Raw genomic sequence first — 6,203 nt, forward strand, 5'->3', positions numbered from 1 at the left:
ATACACATTTAACACTTTTTTTTTCGTGTTTGGGTCAAGGGAGGGGGGAAGGGGGGAGAGGGGAGAAGGTTTGTATGTATTAATCCTAACTTTATTTAACGATCTTTTGATGTCATCGGAGTGAGAGGAGACCAAAATCTGTCACTATGATTGGCTTCCCGATTTTCCACCATAGAGAGAGAGAGAGAGAAAAAAAGAAGCGATTGCCTCCAATGTTGTTTACATTTGTTTATATTTCTTCCTATCTTGCATTATCTGTTTCCCTCTCCTTCTTCCACATTTTCCCCACTCTATTCTGGTTTATTCTATTTATTACCAGGTTTTGGGTCTCATTCTGGATTCACGGTAATCTGTTGAAGCGATTCCAGAAGTGAAATATGAAGACAATACCTGAGTGTGTATCAGGTTTACAGACGAGGGATGTACTATGTGAGTCAGACTTAGTTCAATCCAGGTCACATGTTTGCTTGGTTTGGTTTGCCGTATAGGTATATATATATATATATATATATATATATATATATATATATATATATATATATATATATATATATACACACATATATATATATATATGTGTATGTATATATACATCTGTGTGTGTGTGTTTGTGTGTGTGTGTGTATGCATATATACGCATATATATATATATATATATATATATATATATATATATATATATATATATATATATATATATATATATATATATATATAAATATATATATATATATATATATACATACATGTGTATATGTTTGTATGTGTGTGTGTGTGTGTGTTTGTGTGTGTGTGTGTATAGATACACACACACACACACACACACACACACACACACACACACACACACACACACACACACACACATATTTATATATATATATATATATATATATATATATATATATATATACATATATATATATATATATATATATACATATATTTATACATATATATATGCTTATTTCCCTCGAATGTGAAAAGAATACAACCAAACAGAATACGGACTTCCCTTTTGTATTTACATCTGTTTTTTTTTTTTTTTTTTTTTTGTATCACTCATGAGAAGATAAATAAAACTGGCTTTCGATAAGGTAAGATTTTTTTCTCTTTTTCTTTTTCTTTTTTTTTCGTTTTCGAATGAATAGGAACTTTTGAGATTTTTCTTCAGTTCGATATATATTGTGCAATTTTCGCTCTCTTTCTCTCTCTCTATGTCTTTGTCTCTCACTCTGTTTATGTAATTTTTTCATATAATATAAACTTTATATTTGTATATATCTTTTTCCAAATATTACTCTTTCAACGAGCTTTATGACATGTTAAATCAGTTCCTTAATATAAAGAATTACCTAAGATATTAAAAATAATTCAAATTTTCCAGCATACCAACTTCGTCTATAAACCTTTTCCTCTATTTCAACATAAAAGAAAATCTTTAGAATCCTTCTGATATGCGCTAACACATAATTCTTCAAGCTGTTATTTTATTATGCTAAATCTGAATTATCATTTGTAAATAAAAATGATTCAGCTTGCTTTAACTATAACCTTCCAAACATCTGATTGTAAAAAAAACTTGTTATAACAACTCGTTATAACACTATATGTAGACATAATGCATAAAACTTACGAAGACTTATTTCAGTGTCGCATTCTATGTAGGTACTTACACAATAAAGTGCAAAAGAGCAAAACTGCACGGAAGGATTATTTCTTCCTCCCATGCAAACTTATTCGCAATCGCTAGTGAATTACTTACTGCAACACAAGCAAGGACACTCAGTGTAGCGTCTCTACCAACACTCTTTCAGTATTACCAAGCGCTCGCCATCAGCCATATCACAGGGCGGAGAGAACGACCGAAGTATAGTCCTCCCACCGACCACTTTAGTCGTGAAATCGGTGCTTTTCGGGATCCCAGTTCGACTCCAGCAAATCGCCCAGGTAATAGTCGCCGTCTCCTCGCCAAACGAAGCAAAACATTGAAGTCGCATCGTGCTGAAATCCTGCCTTTTGAACGGGATATGTACATCTTAAGTTATAGTCGTTTCATACCTTTTGTTTGGGCGGGGAAGAAGCCAGCATTTTGAACGAAGGAATTGTAATTATTTTGGCTTAGATATGGGAAAAGTCCAGCCTTCTTTTTTGTCGTTCTTTTGGTAACGCTACAATACATACAGTGGTTTCGGTATTTAGATACGGGAATTGTTAAGATTTCAATGGGCAATGTAACTCTCTGGTGATTCGCGGATAATGTAAAAAAAAAAAAAAAAAAAAAAAAAAAACATATTACATAGCTATTGGCAAATCAGAGTCAACGTATTTCTGAAAAAGTGCATTATAAAAGCTAAAATATTAGTTTTCTCGACAAGGAAACAGAACACCCTTTGCTAAATAAACACGTTGATCTGATAGAATAATTAAGACGTTTGCATATCCGTTAAAAACTCTTATGTTAGTTTTATTTTTCTTCTAGAAAAGTATGTTACGAATGATTTATCATCGTACAGATTTAGTAAAAAAAAAAAAGGAGAGACCGAATGAATCATGAAAAAGGTAAAATTAGAATATGAACATTGAAAAGAGAAATGAAAGACGCAATATAACGTATAATAAAGAAAAGAGGACAATCCCTTGCCTAAATGATTATCGCTATAAAACCGTACGAAATGATTGAAATTGGCAAGGAAAGAAAGAGAAGAAAAATAAATAAATGCGAGCTAATTGATGAAATATAAACCAAGGAGAGCTTATTACATCAAACCACGTCAGTTGCGTTCATGTGAATCTCACGACGAAGAAGTTATAGAATAAAAGGAAAAAGAGAGAGATAAAGAGAGAGAGAGAGAAAGAGAGAGAGAGAGAGAGAGAGAGAGAGAGAGAGAGAGAGAGAAAGAAAGAGAAAGAGAAAGAGAAAGAGAAAGAGAAAGAGAGAGAGAGAGAGAGAGAGAGAGAGATAAAGAGAGAGAAAGAGAACAAAAGAAAAAAGAAAATAATGGTTTTGTGTACAGCCAGAAAAGGAGGAAAGATAACGAAACAAAATATCTATATAGCTTTGTATCCGTAATGATGTATAACGAAGCGTATTTTGTACAATGTCCTGGTTACGTTGTAGAATTATATCAGTGAAAAGTTTTAATGAGTGTAACAAAATAAGAGAGTTATAAGGAAAAAAATCAGCCATATTTATAGGCATTACGAGAAACAGATAGACAGACTGACATGATTAAAAAAAAAAAAATCTATGTCGTTGGAATATGTTTAAAATACCACGAAAAATATCTTAGATTCGACCGTAGTGTAAAACAACACAGTACATTCACATTTCTTACAGTGTAACATACAATTAGAGCTTTATAGAAGTCTTAAAATAGTATCATTTGTGCTCAGTAGAACTGTTCATCTTATTTTTTCACACAGGTTCGTTAATGATTATAACATTCACTATAGCACTGTACTCTCACCCACGCATGATGCAAAAAACAGCCTTATGAACCCACTAACCACTAATCCTCATTAACAAAACCTCATCCAAAGCAGATCACTTAAATCTTTAAGAATAAAATACAAACAGAAGTCTTGTTCAATCCTTATTTTTATCATCATCATTATTATTATTAATCTCATTATCTCCTCTTCTCTTCTCTTCTCTTCTCTTCTCTTCTCTTCTCTTCTCTTCTCTTCTCTTCTCTATCTCATTATCTCCTCTTCTCTTCTCTTCTCTTCTCTTCTCTTCTCTTCTCTTCTCTTCTCTTCTCTATCTCATTATCTCCTCTTCTCTTCTCTTCTCTTCTCTTCTCTTCTCTTCTCTTCTCTTCTCTTCTCTTCTCTTCTCTTCTCTTCTCTGCTCTTCTCTTCTCTTCTCTTCTCTTCTCTTCTCTTCTCTTCACTTCTCTTCTCTTCTCTTCTCTTCTCTTCTCTTCTCTTATTCCTTTTTCTCCTTTTCTCTTTAACTCTCTACTTGTTCCGTTTTTTGCTGCGAGAGATTTTGGGGGAAATTTCTCTCCCCCTCGACTGAAGATTGCGCCGCCGCTGGGGTGGTAGGGGGGGCGGGGAGGGCGGGGGGTAGGGGTAGGGGTTTCCTTCTCTCTTTTTATCTTTTCTTTCTTTTTTTTTAAGCGGTGACGAAAGGCGATCATTCCCCTCCCCCCTTCGCCCGTCGGTCGCCCTTCTTCTTCCCTCTTTCGGTCCTGCAGCCTGGAAAGTAAAAAAAATATTAATAATAATAATGATAATAGCAATAATAATAACAGTTATAGTAATAATAATAATAATGATAATAATAATAATAATAATAATAATAATAATAATAATAATAATAATAATAATAATAATAATAATAATAATAATAATAATAATAATAGTAATAGTAATGATAATAATAATGATAGTAATAATAATAGTAATTATAATAATAAGAAGAAGAAATAGAAGAAGAAGAAGAAGAAGAAGGAGAAGAAGGTGAATGGTCGGTTACTTTGCCAACGAGGAAGCCTATAAAGAGAATATGACTATTTGGTCGCTATTAATTTATGGCACTAGTTGTTTGAGCTATTCTTATTGAAAATCGCAATTTTACATCCATTATAAGATATACAGAGCATTTTCAAACCACTAATTCTTTATTTCTTTATTTTTTTTAAAGTCTATCTCCCTCTCTTACTTTCTCCCCATCTTCTTTCTCCCTCTTCCTCCATTCCTTCTCACTTTGTAAAAAACACCCAACTCATTCTCAATTCATTTCTTCTCGTTCGCTCACCCCTCCTTCTCCTCCTCCTCCTCCTCTTCTTCCTCACCCGTCTTCCTCTCTTCCTTCTTCCCATCCTTCTCCATTTCCTAACCACACCCCAGCCCATCCACTTCTTACTCACCCTTCCTTCTCCTCTTCTTCTTCCTCCACTTTCTCCTACTCCTCTTCTTCTTCTTCCTCACCCCTCTTCCTCTCTTCCTTCTTCCCATCCTTCTCCCTTTTCTAACCACATCCCACCCCATCCACTTCTTACTCAACCTTCCTCCTCCTCCTCTTCTTCCTCCTCCTCCTCCTCTTCTTCTTCTTCTTCTCCCTCCTCCTCCTTCTTCCCCTCCTCTTCTTCTTCCTTCTCCTCCTCTTCCTCCACAGTCCTCCTTCCTCCTCCTCTTCTTCGTCCTCCTCCTTCTCCTCTTCTTCGTCCTCTTCCTTCTCCTTTTCTTCTTCCTCCTCCTCCTCTTCCTCCTCCTACACATATTCCTCTTCTTCTTCTCCTTCCTCACCCCTCTTCCTCTCTTCCTTCTTCCCATCCTTCTCCCTTTCCAAACCACACCCCACCCTATGCACTTCTTACTCACCCTTCCTCCTGCTCCTCCTCCTCTTCTCCTTCCTCCTCCTCCTCCTCCTCTTCCTCCTACTACTTCTACTCCTCTTCTTCTTCGTCTCCCCTCTTCCTTCTTCCCATCTTTCTCCTTTTCCAAACCACACCCCACCCCATCCACTTCTTACTCACCCTTCCTCCTCCTCCTCCTCTTATTCTTCTTCCTCCTCCTTCTCTTCTTTTTCTTCCTCTCCCTCCTCCTACTCTTCCTTTTCTTCTTCTCCCCCACCCCTCTTCCTCTTCCTTCTTCCCATCCTTCTCCCTTTCCAAACCATACCCCTCCCCATCCATTTCTTACTCACCCTTCCTCCTCCTCCTCCTCCTCTTCTTCTTCTTCCTCTCGCCGTCTCTTCTCTCCTCCCCTTCTTCCTCCTCCTCCTCTTCCTCGCCTCTCTCCCCCTCCGCCGAAGCCACCAACACCGCCGGCGCGTTCGGGAGTTCGGCGCCGACCCGACCGCCCTCCGACGCAGGATTCGGCGTCGTCACCGCCACGCCCAGGTCCTGCAGGCGGTGCAGGCGGTCGCGGCGCTCCTTCTTCTTCTGGCGGCGCTTCTGCTTCCGTTGGCTCCCTCGCTTGTCGGAGTCGAGCTTGCAGTCGTCGGTTTTGGTGCCGTCTGGGGGGGGGGGAGGGGAGAAGGGAGGTTATTGTGGGAGTCATGGTGGGCGGGGTGATGGTGGGGGGAAGGGAGGTTACTGTGGGAGTCATGGTGGGCGGGGTGATGGAGGTGTATGGTAATTGCGGTGGTAAATATTGTTGTTAATATAACCATTATTACCAGCATCATTATCAATAATATACTCTTATCACCATGGTCACATGACGAGGATAAGAATAGTGACAGAAATGAC

The 6,203-nt window shown here is 37.7% G+C and overlaps 1 long non-coding RNA gene across 1 annotated transcript; it reads right to left on the reverse strand.

The window, feature by feature from the left end:
• Positions 1-1,216: 1,216 nt before the first annotated feature.
• LOC138863317 (uncharacterized) lies at positions 1,217-5,963 on the reverse strand. The gene is made up of 2 exons (XR_011398856.1): positions 5,657-5,963; positions 1,217-4,203 (listed from the first exon to the last, which is right to left on the reverse strand). It is a non-coding gene; the product is annotated as an uncharacterized lncRNA (long non-coding RNA).
• Positions 5,964-6,203: the final 240 nt, after the last annotated feature.

The sequence above is a fragment of the Penaeus vannamei genome, chromosome 1 (genome assembly GCF_042767895.1).
Source record: "Penaeus vannamei isolate JL-2024 chromosome 1, ASM4276789v1, whole genome shotgun sequence".
Classification (NCBI taxonomy): domain Eukaryota; kingdom Metazoa; phylum Arthropoda; class Malacostraca; order Decapoda; family Penaeidae; genus Penaeus; species Penaeus vannamei.